Consider the following 16,525-nt stretch of genomic DNA (forward strand, 5'->3'; position numbering starts at 1 on the left):
TGTTGGACCAACCCGGCAGCACCCCAGCTGCTCTGTCACTGGCATCGCCAACTCAGCCGCTGGTCAGTTTCAGCAGTGGCTGACTCAGGGACGCCCAGGGCAGAGCAGCTGGGGTGCTGGGTTGGTCCCGTAGCACCGCCCCGCGGGACCAACCCAGCAGCACCCCAGGTGCTCTGCCCCAGGCGTCTGGAAGTCAGCCGCTGCTGAAACTGACCAGCGGCTGACTTGGGGAAACCCAGGACAGAACAGCTCCAATTGTCCGGCTGCTTGGAGCACTTCCGGGTTCCAGATGGTGCCAGACCATCAGGAGTGCCGAACCACTAGATGCCGGACAACTAGAGTTTTACTGTATTAACTGTATTATGTGCACCAATATGGAGGTGACATGTCATAAGTGGGAAAAAGTAGCCGCGACACTGCTTAATGCCAGTTTTTGAGAGAGACTCCTAGTTTACTTGGAGATTTCTGATAACTTTATCCTACTCCAAATGCCAACTTCTACAGTTGTTAATAACATCCAAAATTACTCAGCGTGAGGAAAATACGTTTGTATTTTTCCGGTGTGACATCAGTGTCAGTTCCCTATTGTGCAAACAGTTTACAAAAAACAGAGAAGAGAAACCTTCTTTAATAGAAAAAAAACAAGGAGCCCTGTGGCACTTTAAATACTAACAAATGTATTAGGGTATTAGAGCATAAGCTTTTGTGAGCTACAACTTATCTCCTCAGATGCTGAAGAGAAAGAGACGGAAAGATTATGCCATTCTTAATGTCTGATTTGTATACATGTATTAATTTACATAGAGACAGTCCAGATTAGTTAGCAATAAATACACACATACAGCTCTTCACAGCTAAAGATTTTTAGAAAAACTGTTTGAGGCTTTTTCCATTTATGCACAGAATTTCATTTATCCCGGGGGCAGGGGAGGGGGGAGTGGGCACTTGTCAGTTCCAGTTTCTGGTTCCCATTCGTTCGTTAGCACAATACTGCAGCATTCCCTGAGTACAATAGGTTTTGCATTCCTTCAGCTTTATGAATTTTGGATCACAACTATTTTCCGCATCCGTTTAGTTCACAGTAAAGAGTTTTATGAACTTTTAACCTGTTTTTCTGGTGCCATGCATTTAAATTCAGCCAAGACCCAGTAAATGCATGATAAAGCAAGTGCCCTTATATATCATCCTTGTAAGAATGCAACTGCCAGATACTAATCAATGTTTGAGCTCACACAACATGAGTTACTGAAGAACAATGGAATTCAGCTATAATTATGAGTTTTACTGCTGTATTTATACAATCTTTAAAGACCCATAACATAGAGGGTGCTAACGCCCGTCCCCCCCATGGTCCTCTAAGTAAGTGTGAGGCTGTGGCAGCATGTTGCCCTACCCTCCCTTGTGCTCCAGCTAGCCAGGGGAAGGCTGGGGCTGATTCCTCCCACCCCCCGGCCCAGAAGCAAGGCAGGGAACAGGGCTGGATGTGGAGGGGCGGGACAGTCACTAGCCCCTCCCACGACTCGGACACCCCCCCCCCCACACACACACAGAGAAATTCCTGCATATGGGCCTCATTACCACTCCATCTGATAGATCCTCTGCAGCATTTGGCATAACAGTGTTAATTTCTTAAGATTTAAATAAAAAACACTTATACAAAAGCTCTACTATCCTAATATTTAATCTTACACATAATGTACTGTTGGTTTTTAATATTGTGTACAACTGAATACTCCAAGTTATTTGTCCTTTTAAGTTACACAAAAAAGGGTCAAGGATTATATATAAAAAATGCCATCAGTTAGCACTTCTACAAAATACCAGGACAAGGTGTCAGATGACATGACAGCCATATGCTCAGGTAGATGTTTGACAGAACTGAAACAAAAAAATAAGGAAAGGGAACAAAAAAAATCAGAAAGACTCATCCCAAGTTTCCAAATACTTCTACAAGTACTCATTTTATTTGTGTAGAAATGGAACAGCTTCATTTAACCATAATTAGTTTAGCAGAACACCAACATTCCATGCATGATTAAGTTTTCATTAAATTAATTAGTGGGAATTTTAAAATGGAGGGGAAGGGACCAGCAGTATTAACAGTAGAATTCTTTGTAATCATAGTTACAACTTGAAGTACAACAGGATTGACTGGTGTTTCTAATTAACAAAAGATCATCTCTCTCAATCTTCCCTGACAGTCCATTTTTAGAGACTTATTCCCAAAAGTGACTATGCTAGGCATAATGCACAGAACATGTGCAGCTTATCCTGGCTACGCAATTGCCATCTTCCAGAAAGAAAAAAGAAAAAAAAAAAAACCTCAGAATACAATTCTTTTGGGGTCTAATAAAAGGCTCAAGTACTAAATATCTACATAGTCCACCAGACTGAAAAGTTGTTCTCCATGAGTTTTCAAAGTTAATTTCAAACTCAGGTGTATGACTTAAGAATATTTCTAAGTGACAAAATGACTTACATTTTCTACTCTGGAAGAGATGTCCATTCTTAATTTTCTCTACAAATAGGGTTATCTTATTGTTATGATGGATGTTAGCAGTAAGTCTCATCTACTGTACAGATAATCACAGACCTGGTTAATGCTGATGGTTGTGCTCATCAGACATCTTTCAGGTGAAGCAGAAGCAATTAAGCTGTTTACACTGTTATAGCGGATAACAAAGCCACCATCCAAAGAAAAAGTCAGATGACAAGGCCTGATCAGAAACTAAGCCATGTAAGCCAAGAGGTTCTCCCCTCTCACAGCTTGCCAAACAGTGAAGTAAATTGCCTAGAAATCAAGTTGAAAGTGAGGGAAACAGTTGTGAGCGCAGACATTTCTTTGGGGGCAAAGAACTCGCTAGCCTGGAAATTGTAAGCAAGGGAATGGCTTGCTGTTTGTTTCTACTATGGTTAGACAAAACAGATTTTGGTTTTCATTTTTTGTAAACAAACAGAATTCTAAAGAATACACTCAACTCAATTTGTCCTCCTAATGGAATCTTCCTCGCAAAGTGGGCAACATTAGTTAAGTGCTTGGGCCAGAAAGGTCTCCAGCTGCAGACATTTTCAACTCACATTAAGGTTAATGTTCCTTTGGAGGGCAGTTTACTGCTTGATTGTTCCTTTGACAATGTATCAGTGTTTAAATGCTACGAACCTGACCATATTCCAAGACCAAAGTATTTTCTTAATGCACAAGGATTAAGCAGAGAGTCCTGTGTACAGTAAATGGGTCCATCCTCAGTCCCTATAGCTAGAACTGGTTTCTACTACTGTGGAACAGGAGTGGCATATTAGCATGGAATGCCATAAGTCCCTTGAAAGAACTCCAACTAGTAAAGTTAATGCCAGATATTACCCCACTGTCAACTTGGTGTAGCTGCCATTTCAAGGTTAAATGCAATTTTATAAAGTTTGAATTAGATAATGTGAACAAGAATAAATCCCTTGAAGCTTTTGTTTAGGACCAGTTGAGTACTCTTTCTAGCTGTTAAGACTTTGAATACAACACAAAGAGGATTAATGAACTAAGAAAGGCAACATGATAGTTACGTAGTTTATTTTCTGTAGAGTATTCATTTTAAACAATATTCACATGGATTCATCAAAAACAGGCAAAGGTGCCTTAACCTATTCATACCTATTTGGTGGATTTCTTACATCCCTGAAAAAGAACAGTGTTATTATTTTGAAAAGTGACCTAGGTATTTGTCAAGTTGCCAAGAAGATTCCTATTAGCAGAGAAGACTGGAGGCATAATATAGGCATCCCTATGATTTTCAAATTGATTAGTCCTATCATTCATTTTATCACAAACATCTATACCCCAAGTTCCCCATTTAGAATTAGCTTGCCAAGGGATGTCTGCTCGCCCTTGATGTTAGCTATAAATTCACTGCCTTTAAAAACAAAAAAAAAAGCACAGCTTAAAGGAGTAACAAATAGCAGCTGTATGTATTCCTGACTTAAGATACTAACTCCTTACACCAACTCAAAAGTCACATACTTTGCTACATCCCTAATAACTCCATTAACTATGCTAAGAAATGCATTCTGTATAAACAGTTACAAATTTTCAGTTTCCAAGGGTCATGCTAATTGACTATATTCTGCAATGGCCCTTCAGAAAGTAGCATGCCGTGACATGAGTTACCAGTTAATGAAGTCATTCCTGTGGAAACTTAATACATATCTGCAGTTGGCACAATAGTTAAATAGCAGTGCAGCATGCTGCTACTCAGCAGGCCAATGTTTAACATGGCACAAACAAATAAATGAAATTCATAATTCAGATGTTTGTGTTACTGCCACCATATCAAAGACACGATAATATAGGAATGCCAAGATACTGCAAATAAGGCACTTTGTAGTGATTATAATAAGATTATATTTATTCTATTTTATACTTTGTAATTAGAGTCCAAGATTTCCACGCATATTGACAGTGATGCTTGTCAGAAAACTTAACATTTGTTTTCCCAGAGGTGCTTAATATCACCAACTACTTGGGAACCTTGCACATATTCCTGTGGAATCGGTTTTTCTTTTGTCCTGCATCTGTAAGTATTCCCCTTAAGAAATAGGTATGTTAAATTTTGATTAATCAACTAATCGAGTAGTGGATGGAATGTTCATCAACTACAGGCAGTCCCCGGGTTACGTACAAGATAGGGACTGTAGGTTTGTTCTTAAGTTGAATTTGTATGTAAGTCGGAACTGGTACATATTGTAGGGGAAACTCTAGCCAAACATTTCTCCAGAGCTCAGTTTTATTCTCCCACACCTCACTTCCCTCAGTCCTTTATTCTCAAGCTGAGGTGTCTGCTGAGAAAAGCCGCTCCGTGTCTCCCTGGTCTTCTGGGGGGAGGGGGAGCGCTAGCTTCGTGTCTCTCTGGTCTGCTGGGGGGAAGCAGCTAGTGCAGGGTTGCCTCACCCCGTTTGTAAGTAGGGATCCGATGTAAGTCGGATCCATGTAACCCGGGGACTGCCTGTACTCAATTAGTCAATAACAGGGGTGGCTCACTATCTCACTGCGCCTCTTCCTTTGAAACGTACAAGAGCCACAGGCAGCTCTTGTACATCTCAAAGAGAGGCACAGCAGTAGAGATGTCTCTGCCTCCCCTGCCTCCAGCGAAAATAATGCTGGGGGGGGGGGATACAGATTTTAAGCCATCTCCCCCTTGCTGCCACTCTCTGATAGAGGCAGCAAGGAGGAGGGAAAGCAACTAGTTGAGTGACTACAGTACTCAACTATCTGATAAGCATATGCTTATCAGGTAGTCAACTAGTAGCTAACATCCATAATGAGTGCTGGAAAGAGAAATTAGTTTTAACGCTGATCATATGCACATAAAATAGGATTGGAACTATGCTTCAATGTGTTCTTTCCATCCTATCCTTTTCCTTTCTATTCCTGAAGCAGTGAATAATAAACTAGTTTACAGTGAACCCTCGTTTATCGCGGTAGATAGGTTCCAAACCCGACCGCGATAGCTGAAAATCCGCGAAGTAGGCTTTGAAAGCCGCGGAGGGGCTCCGGCGGGGGAGCAGCCCAGGCGCGCCTGGGATGCCCCCCCCGCCGGCTTCCCCCGAGGCTTTGAAAGCCGCGGAGGGGCTCCGGCGGGGGAGCAGCCCAGGCGCGCCTGGGATGCCCCCCCGCCGGAGCCCCTCCGCGGCTTTCAAAGCCTCGGGGGAAGCCGGCGGGGGGGCATCCCAGGCGCGCCTGGGCTGCTCCCCCGCCGGAGCCCCTCCGCGGCTTTCAAAGCCTCGGGGGAAGCCGGCAGGGGGGCATCCCAGGCGCGCCTGGGCTGCTCCCCCGCCGGAGCCCCTCCGCGGCTTTCAAAGCCTCGGGGGAAGCCGGCGGGGGGGCATCCCAGGCGCGCCTGGGATGCCCCCCCGCCGGCTTCCCCCGAGGCTTTGAAAAAAGTCCGCGAAGTCGTGAATCCGCGATGGTCGAACCGCGAAGTAGCGAGGGCTCACTGTACCATACTTTCTTTCCCTCTTAATTATTGGGCACAGGGCAGAGACTCAAGTTTAATTGCCAGCAGTGTGAAAGGGTTAATGCCTTGCATTAAGCTCAAACCAAAAACTCTTCATGGTACACATTTCCAACATTGTGAAAATATTTATACCATGACCACAAATGTGATCTGAATCAGGATAATTTTTAAACATGATTTAAACTTGTGAACAAAATTTCATCACAATGCTTTACAGATATTTTATTTGAATGTTTATCCATATCCATTTCTATACCTGTTTAGGGATGGGTGCCTTCTCAAATAGGGACTCACCCTGTCTGCTCAATATCTTCCTGTGCCATGTGCAACAGCTAACAACAGCTCTCACAGACTTGCTTCTACTGACCTGATTCTACCCCAACCTTCCCTCAGGAAATATGGTACTCTGTAAGATGTCAGATAAAAGAAGAAAGATTCAAGATATGATGATCTTTACATTATGAAAAATACATCCTAAAGTACAGTAAACTTCCGATAATCCGGCACCTTTAGGACCCAGGGGGTGCCGGATTATCAGATATACCGGACTATCAGAAGGGAGGACTATGAGGGGTCTGGAGTGGGGTGGGAGGGGATGCCACCTCAGATCCCTCATAGCCCCCCCTTACCATAGTCCAGCTCTGCCCCAGGCGTCCCTGATTCAGCCGCTGCTGGTCAGTTTCAGCAGCAGCTGAATCGGGGATGCCTGCAATAGAGCAGCTGGGGTCCTGCCGGGTTGGTCCCGCAGCGCCAAAGGACGGCGCTGCGGGACCAACCCGGCAGGACCCCAGCTGCTCTGCCCCAGGGGTCCCCGATTCAGCCGCTGCTGAAACAGATCAGCGGCTGATTCCAGGAAGCACCGGGCAGAGCAGCTCTGCCCGGTGCTTCCTGGAATCAGCCGCTGATCTGTTTCAGCAGCGGCTGACTTGGGGACCCCTGGGGCAGAGCAGCTGGGGTCCTGCCGGGTTGGTCCCGCAGCGTTGAGGGGCGGCGCTATGAGACCAACCCCACAGCACCCCAGCTGCTCTGCCCCAGGAGTCCCCAAGTCAGCCGCTGCTGAAACAGATCAGGGGCTGATTCCAGGAAGCACCAGGCAGAGCAGCTCTGCCCCGGGCTTCCTGGAATCAGCCGCTGAATCGGGGACCCCTGGGGCAGAGCAGCTGGGGTGCTGCCGGGTTGGTCCCGCAGTGCCTTCCTTTGGCGCTGCGGGACCAACCGGGCAGCACTCCAGCTGCTCTGCCCCAGGCGTCCCCAAGAGCAGCTGGGGTGCTACCGGGTTGGTCCCGCAGCCCCGAGGGGCAGCGCTACGAGACCAACCCAGCAGCACCCCAGCTGCTGGTCAGTTTCAGGAGCAGCTGAATGGGGGAAGCCTGTCCGACTGCCCCAGCACTTCCGGGTTCCTGATGGTGCCGGACCATCAGGAGTCCCGGAGCATTGGATGCCGGACTAATGGAGTTTTACTGTAATTGTTTTTCTTCTGGAGATGCACAATAGGTTGTTTGTCTTATCAAGTTTAACTTCAATCAAAATAATTTCTCAATTCTGATGTGCTAATCATCCAGAAAACATACACATTTCCACAGAGTATTAAAATCAAAGTTACACCTAAGCAGATTCAGTATTTAGATGCATCTCAGTATCACTATTTCCTGCTGTATTCCACTTAGGGATGTCAATGTGTAGTTGACTACTCAATTAACCAATAAATCTGGGTTTATCAGTTAATCATGTCAACGAAGCGGGATGGCAGGCAGGAGCCCGTCTGCACAGGGAGCCGGTTTTTAAACTGATACAAAGGTAACAGCGCAGGGTGAAGGGCACTCTCTGGGAGTGGCATCGGAAGCACACTGGCTGCCAGTCTCACACCCAGGAACTATCGAATGGTCATGTAAATCACTAAATGAACACACTACAATCGCTAGATGCGGTTACATGATTATTCAATTACATGGTATCTAACATCCCTAATTCCCCTTCATATGCCAAAAAACCTCATGATTTTAAATGTAACCCTAAACTGATATTTGTCTGACTGAAAATTAGTTAATATTAAACAAAACTTAAACCAAAAATTGGTACCTATGAAACCTCTGTGGATAAAAACAGCTTGTTAGCATACTAATTTCTGTAGGACAAGGAAAATTTGCTCATTTCTGTCAGTATGTCTATAAATCAAATTGAAGGAGCACCCTTCAAAAGTAGATGCACCAACATATACTTTTACCAAACACATTTGAAAATTTAATGCAGCCAGATAAATAGTTCTTGAAAAGCTGAGCACAGAAAATAAAATTGATTCCTGGAAAATCTAACCTGTTGTCCATTTGAACCAACCACTAACATATAAACATTAATTAATTCGATCTAATTAGAGAATGGATTACATTAACGACAGACTGCTTGAAGGATAAAATAGTTAATGAATAAGGCTACTTATTTCATGAAATTGTAAAGGGCATTCTGAGCATCAAACCATAGAAGTGTTTTTAATTTTAAAAATCCTACACTTTAAAGTTAGGAACTGAGAAAGTTATTACACAAGAGATTCATCTGAAATAACAGGCCAGAGCCTGAAGTATATAAAGAAAGTTCTAGCCCTCCAACAGCAAAAAACCATCCTATCACCGTATTACTCTTGAACATAGGATAATTTATGAGTGACAAATATCATGTAGCTCTGTAGCAGATCCTGGACTACCCTGCATTGACAATAAAAGGTGATTATGTGCCTTGAACACAGCGCAGATCCCTAAAATGCAAAACCCAGGTCTGTCTCAAGTCTGGTGCACATAAGCATGCAGGCAAGGTTTGGAAGCGAGAAGCTGAGAGAGGTAGGAATGTTTTGAACAACAATGCAGATTAAGCATGGTACAGCGAGGCCATGTCGAGAACACACGACAAGCAGTCTTGTACTGTTACTTGTTTCTGATGAGCAAAAGTTACAGATGCAGCCATACAACTGTCAACTACGCACATAATAGCAACATCCTGAGTGACAAGATGTACTCCAAATAGGGTATTTGGGTATTTTGCATATCCAATACAATACTTAATCAATTGGTAAATATTATTAGAACAACCAAGCCTCGCTTTCCTATAAAATGGACTAGTAAGAACAATGGATGAGAGGAATTGGGAATGGGCACTATTGACCCACAGGTCCTGCTCGATGTAACTAGAAGTAAATAGGCCAGGGGTGTCCAAACTTTTTTCAAAGAGGGCCAGATTTGATGAAGTGAACATGCGTGAGGGCCGACCATTTTGCCTGACATTCTTTGAACCATTAAAATTAAATGCAAATTAACTATTTTATGCAAAGTTTATTGCAAACGGCATACTTTTCATTTCGTCACATGGATGACAAATCTAAACAGGTGTTAAATCACTCTGCCTTTCATATCTGAAGGCCAGATGAAAAAAAAATCCAGGAAGCTGAAATATATGTCAGGAGCATTGTAAAGTACATTACATATTATTGGTAATAAAGGTTGTCTGTCAACTTTTAAGTTAAAAAAATATGAACAGGAACATAACACCAAGTATACATGTTGTGTCCAAATATATTTATAACTGATTTAGACCAACTGACATTAACTGAGATTTTACAATGTATTCATCTCAATACATATGGATTCGTTGGGGGCCATAAAAGATAGATATTGACAAATTACCTGTGGGGCTGTATTAAACCGGAACACGGGCCGCAATTGGCCCGCGGGCCGGACTTTGGACATGCCTGAAATAGGCCCTTCATACTGGCAACCCAGTGCATGGTATTCCATTACATGGGAAGAAAAGAAACCACGACCTCCTGCCTGGAACTGTAGGTAGCATACGAGTGAAGTGCACGTGAATTAGGCTTTATTATTGTTTTATAGTAGATCTTCTATTAATTGCTTTTGCATTGCTTTGCGCTGTATTAATTGCTTTAGAATGTATAGTATTTAAGGTTTCAATTGTATAGTAATTGTTTTTAAGGCTTGTAACACTTAGACAACTATGTTAACTGCTTAAAGCTTGCAATAAATAAGAAAGTGGTTAAGTATCCCTGAAGTGTGCTGGTTTCCCTTGGATCTAAAATAAATTGAACCACACAACAAGCTCTGTCACCCCCTCTCTACGGCCAACACAGAAGACATGACATTAGGGTCACTGGCAGTTTGAGACACTTTCAACAACCCAGAATCAGAGGAGAACTCAACTAAGTTAAGGACATCTCTGCAAATGACTCTCCTTAGTCAAGTCAATATCTGAAACTACTTTTTCAAGGATGAATCCAATAACTAAACATACAAAAATTGTTTTTAAATCAATACACTCATGGATAACTAAAAGAAATTGCTTCATTAGCCACATTTATTAAAATAACTTCTACATTAACAGAAGACAACATTATCATGTCAAGATATAGAATTATCTATACTTTTCCGCTGTGGAACATTCTGTAATTAAGCCTCTCCCTTAAGGATTGTCTACGTTCCCAAACCTGACCTTTAGTTAAAATATTTTTTCTATAAAAAGAGAATAGGGGTTCACAGACCCAAATGTGAGAACCAGAGGCATAAAGAACAAGCAAACACCTTAAGTTGACAAAATATTAAAGTCAGACTTTTTCTGAAAAATGTATTTAGACATTCACAGATCAAATATTTCTTCAGGAAAACCACAGCATAAATTCCTATGTTGTACAACAGCATACAGTGAATGTCATTATATAAATTTATTTACAAAATGGAAATATACAAAAAGCTAAAAAATAAAATGTACAATGGCTGGAGTACTATTGCCACATAATTCAGGCAACTCATGAGTTCTGTAGGCCTTCCCAGATACCCAAACAAATGTGTCTACAAAAATAACTTTACATCATCTATGTCCACATGGAGATGCATCACCAACTCAACACCACCCACACAGTTAAACAATCTTATTTGTTAATTCAGCATTAGCTATGACCAATTTAGATCCTGAGGCCATATGCCTTTTTGGTGGAAGGGAGCATCAAGCAGAAAAGAGATGCTTATCAAAACTATTTCAAGACAGGTCTGAAGTACCATTAATGGGCTGCTTCACCACAAACTGTACATGTGGTATGCACTGCTGCTTGACCTGTGGTATGCAGCTGCACTCCTCAGGTAATCTATATTTAAAGTATGGGTTCCAACACACACTCTTGTTTAAGTTAGTTTAGTCATAATTAGAAGAACATATAATAAATATATTTGTCTCAGAACACAAGTAACTCCAAACAGGAAATGATAAAGGGTAGCATGGAAGATTAATATTAACTTAATATTTAAAAACATAAGACAACCTGCTCTGATCAATATCTATAATTTACATGTGGCCTTATAATTTCAGTATAAAGATGAGAATTCAAACTAAATCAGCCCTTTTTGTATCACCCTGAAGAACAAGAAGAGCCAAAAAACAATGGGTTGTACAGAGCTTGTCTTAATTATATCACACTGATTGAATAAAGAGACCAACAGACAAACTAAAGTCACACTATTTACTCATTTGTCAAATACAATTACCTTCATCAACAGCTCAAAAAGCAAAACATTAGTATACCTATTAACCTTTTAGAACTATTGGCCTTGTAATTTTAGTTCACATAACCTTGCATGGGAGCTGGCCAAGCTCTTAATTAATTAAAACAAGCACAAAGGAAAGTTTCCAATGGAGACCAAGAGAAAATGGTCCAATTATCTACTTTTTAACCAGTGTGTGGATGGGAGTCAGGTGTAAGTAGGAGTAAAGATGTTAAATTGCATTTAAGTAACTAGTTGATACCAGGGAGCAAATAGTTGAGTCACTACTGACTATCCAATAAGCATATGCTTATCAGATAGTCGATTAGTCACTTACATTCTTAGATAGGAACATGTTAGTATTAGGAACATTTACTCTGCACGCTGTCTAGTGTTCCAAGTTATGTGGGAGAAAACTTATCAAACTTATTGGAATTATTATAGGCAAAATAAATTTACTTCCTGAGTCTCAAATGCTCAGTCTATAATTTTAATTACAAGGGTGGGCCACCAAAAAAGCTGAGTGTTTTAAACTGTGTAAACGAGTATCTGGGATCACGTTCAGGTTTCTGGTATCCTTTGCTCTTAAAGAGAGAGAGCAAAGGGAAGCATGCATGCCAATTTCTGAATCCCTTCAATCAGAGTTAAACCTACTGGCTAGGAAGGACAGATACATCCAGACACTGTAAATATCAGTCAGTCTCAGTGGACTCAACCCACATTAAAGAGACCCTGGCTGCTCACTTCCAACAAAGTCTAACGATGTTTCACTATGTAGGATGAGGTGATTTGATTCTTCCTGGCAAAAAGCAGCATAGAGGAAATGGGTGGTGAGACAAGTAAGTATGGCCTAGTTGTGTCATTACCAATATTTAGAAGACATTACCCACTCTGATATTCAAGACTTAGGATAGACTTGCACTTGCTTGCTTTATTTGTGGGATGTCTGTGTTATGCAGGGATCGCTACAGTTATTGCATCTGATTTTCTTAAGATTTGGGGACCGAGGAACAGATCACTTCAGTTTTAGAAAAAAACAGCAAGCAAATGGTCTGGTAGCACTTTATAGACTCACAAAACATGTAGATGGGATCATGAGCTTTTGTGGGCACAGCCCACCTCTTCAGATGAGCAGAGTTATAGAGCTCTTCTCCCCTTGCTATCAAATGGGTCATTGAACTTCACCAAGCCGGTCTCAACTTCCCTGGTACAAAGTAAGAAACTTCCCAGCTGTCAACCTCCTTCCCCTGCCCTCCTCAAACTTCCCCAAGAAAAGCTCTCCCTTCCGCAGCTCAGCTACCCCAGACGGGACCAGGGAGGAGTGACACCAACAACCCCAGGGCCGAACAAAAACAAGCCAGTGGGACAAGGTAGCAGAAATCGACAGTTCCCCCTCGATCCCCATCGCCCAGCTCCCTCGCCCCCATCCACACCCCCCGCGCAGGCACAGGGCGAGCTGGGGACACGGACACACGCCCCCCGCACCCAGAGGGGCGCATCGCACGACAGAACCTTCAGCCCCTGCAGACCCCAGGCCAGGCCGCGGTCAGTAACCCGGCCACGCTCCGGTCGCCTCACGCCAGCCCGGCCGCGGGGCAGACAGCGGGCCACTGGAGGAGGCAGCCCCAAGGAAGCCGGGCTGGGGCAGCGCCCGGCGCCCCACGGAAGCAGTGACCGGCCCGCCCGGCCCCGCCCCGCCAGGATGACCCGGGTGGCGGGGCTGCGCCCCCTCCCGCGCTCCCTCCCGGCAGCGGGATACGAGTCCCGCCCGGCGGCGCGTCCCCTCACCTTCAGCTGCTCCCAGTCTCCGCTGCGGCCGAGTCTGGCGCGGGCGGGAAGATTCCCTGCTTCGCTGGGCTCCAACCGCACCAACTGCCGCCCACCCCGCTTGCGCCAGCCCGCGCGCTCCCATTGGCTGCCCGCAGAGACGGCCTCGCATGGAATCACGAGAACCCGCCTCCAAGTGGCGCAGCGAAGAATCCCATTGGTTCATTTCACTGTCGCTCAAAATCACTTCCTAAGCCACATAGGTTTGAGGAAGCCAAGGGGAGAGCCCGCTGGGGCAAGGAGCGCAGGCGCTGACGCGCAGTGACGGGTTCTTAGCCCTCTACTGCGTGTCCCTTCTCTAGCTTCAAAGCATTTGCCTTGGTGCAGCCCTGCTAATGGCATATTGGGGAGCATTAGGAGGATCAGTGCCAGCAGATCCAGAGATGTCATTATTCCCCTTTATTCCGCTCTGGTGAGGCCACATCTGGAGTATTGTGTCCAGTACTGGGCTGTCCCGTCCCCCCACTATTGAAAGGATGTGGACGCGTTGGAGAGGGTCCAGCGGAGGGTGACCAAAATGATCAGGGGGCTGGCCTGCATGACCTATGAGGAGAGACGCAGGGATTTGGGTTTGTTTAGTCTGCAGAAGCGAAGAGTGAGGGGGGATTTGATAGCAGCCTTCAGTTTTCTGAAGGGAGGTTCCAACAAGGATGGAGAGAGGCTGTTCTCAGTAGTGACAGGTGGCAGAACAAGGAGCAATGGTCTCAAGTTACCGTGGGAGAGGTCTAGGTTGGATATTAGGAAAAACTATTTCACTAGGAGAGTGGTGAAGCACTGGGATGGGTTCCTGAGGGAGGTGGTGGAATCTCCATCCCTAGCGGTGTTTAAGTCTCGGCTTGACAACGCCCTGGCTGGGTTGATTTGGTTGGGATTGGTCCTGCCTTGGGCAAGGGGCTGGACTTGATGACCTCCTGAGGTCTCGTCCAGCTCTATGATTCTACGTGCACGCTAGTATGGCCAAGCTCTGAGAAAGCAAGAACTGAGCACCCCTGTGGTTTTTTGTATTAGCTGAGTGTGTTGCAGCACCAATGCAGGGTGGCCCAACATTGATAACTGGACTCCAGGAAGGCCCCATCTTACAAATGGGCTGTGTTCCAAAAGTGCGTTTGGAAGTCGGATGTTTTGGAACTTGGAACAAATTTCCCCATAGAAACAATGTTTTAAAAGGCAGGTTCCCAGGCTAGACCACAAAAGCCTATTTTAACCCATAACTGCAGCTGACATCTATACATACATTTTTAGAGTGTCTGTGAGTCCATCCGTGTGTCCGTTTGTTCAAGAACTTCTCCTAAACTGTAAGAACTAGGACACCAAACCAAGGTCAGAGGTTGGTTGTGCTCAGAAAATGGGAAGTGTTGGGTGTGATGGTCTCCCCCCCCCCCCCCCTTTCATTGCTTTAAGAAATAGACTAATGGACACTGATGCATGCATCTCAAAGGTGCTTTAACAAATTATTTTATTTAACCAATCAATCTTGGTTACTTAGAATAATGTACATGGGATTGCTCAGTGGTTTGAGCATTGACTTACTAAACCCAAGGTTGTGAGTTCAGCACTAGAGGGGACAATCTGGGGCAAATCTGTCAGGAATGGAACTTGGTCCTGCTGTGAGGGCAGGGGATTGGACTCAATGATCTCTCAAGGTCCCTTCCAGATCTATGAGATAGATATATCATGATCCATTGGTTCTGTTTATCTTACTTTGATGTATGTATAATTTTTGTGCATAAAATTAGATATATGGAGTGGGGAATACTTTGTGGGTTTTTAATGTATGAATGAGAGGCATCCAGGGTGTTACACTCCATGTCTTGATGAGCAACTATTAAACAATCTCTTTTGTCCTTAAGTCTGAGCAGTGGTAGGTAGGGAGTGGCCTCAATTCCTTAAAAAAGAATAGGAAAACAGGGGTCTTGGTCTTTCCACTGGGCTGCACCTGAGGGAAGGAGCCAAAGACTCCTGCGTGGGGAGACAGCCCTGGTTTGGAGGGACAGCTGGAAAACAGGTTTTAGGGTGAGTTTGAAAAAGTTTGTACTGAGGTTTCAGTGTAGAATTAGCCTAGTGTTTTTGTTTCTTTTGATTTGTAATCTATTTTGCTCTGTCTGTTCTCACTTATTACCGCTTAAATCCTACTGCTTGTACTTAATAAAATCACTTCTATATTCTGTCAAACCCAGTGTAAATAATTGTTACCTGGGGGAACAATCAGTGTGCACATTCCCCCTTTCATTGCTAAAGGTGACCTACCTAATCCTTTGGGGTTTGATCCCATTTGGGGAGTGGTATCCCAGGAAGCTGTGCCCTGAACTGTACTCTCCTGGGATCTGAAGAGGCACAGTGTCTGTACTGCTTCTCAGTGGGGGAAGGGATCTCAGTTCTGGGCCTTGGCTGGGGGATACCAGAGAGCTGGCCCAGCACGATAAAGTGGTAAGGAGCCCCAGAGAGTAGAAAGGCGAGTGGCAGTGGCCATATCAGCACTGCAGGAGGCACCCCTGAGGAGTTGCCTGTGACCTCATCCAGTCACACGGGGAAAATGACTGTTTTCCATAATATGGAAAGGGAGGGAGCAAAGAGAGCAGCAGGTTATGATACTGAGAGTGGCCATTGGGGACAACTGCAGCACCAAGAGAGTGACCAGCAGGGTTAGGGCATCGCCATTTTGCCTGCCTCCCTGCCCCAAACCTGGAGTCTGCTCCCGCTCTCTGTGGAAAGCCTGCAGGTCATGGGGGAGTGGACGTTGGAGGGAGACACATTTCCCAAAGCCTGTCCCATTATGGAGAGCCTGCAGACCAAGGAAGGTTCAGCCACTGGAGCCTCAGCCCTCCCCAGACAGCAGCCTGTAAGCTTCAGGAAGGGCTGCTGGAGGCATTCCTCAGAGCCTCACCCCCACTCTCCCGCAGCAGCCTGCAAGCCACAGGGGAAGGGTCTGCTGGAGGAGGAGGCAGCCCTTGGAGCCTGGCCCCCCTCAGACAGCCTGCAGGCCACGGGGGGGGGGGAGCGGGGTAAATGGGGCAAGCTGTGGGCATTGCCCAGAGCCTCGCCCCCACCTCAACAGCCTACAGGCCAGATGGAGTGGGGTGGTCAGGCCAGGAATTGGTTTAAGCCAAATCCTTAATGCACAGAAAACAAAATTCATGGAACTTAGTGTTCCTGTCTGTCAAC

The 16,525-nt window shown here is 44.8% G+C and overlaps 1 protein-coding gene across 2 annotated transcripts in view; it reads right to left on the bottom strand.

Annotated features, from left to right (window-relative positions):
- PACSIN2 (protein kinase C and casein kinase substrate in neurons 2) overlaps positions 1 to 13,461 on the bottom strand; it is a 118,791-nt gene extending 105,330 nt beyond the window's left edge. The window contains exon 1 of one of the 2 annotated variants that reach the window (XM_075899269.1): positions 13,325 to 13,461. The gene's annotated coding sequence lies outside the window, so the exon portion shown is untranslated. Of the gene's footprint in view, positions 1 to 13,048; positions 13,073 to 13,324 lie in introns of those variants that run through there. The other variant, XM_075899278.1, reaches the window with a different exon arrangement.
- Between the last annotated feature and the right edge of the window lie 3,064 nt (positions 13,462 to 16,525).

Source organism: Pelodiscus sinensis, chromosome 1 (assembly GCF_049634645.1).
Source record: "Pelodiscus sinensis isolate JC-2024 chromosome 1, ASM4963464v1, whole genome shotgun sequence".
Classification (NCBI taxonomy): Eukaryota; Metazoa; Chordata; order Testudines; family Trionychidae; genus Pelodiscus; species Pelodiscus sinensis.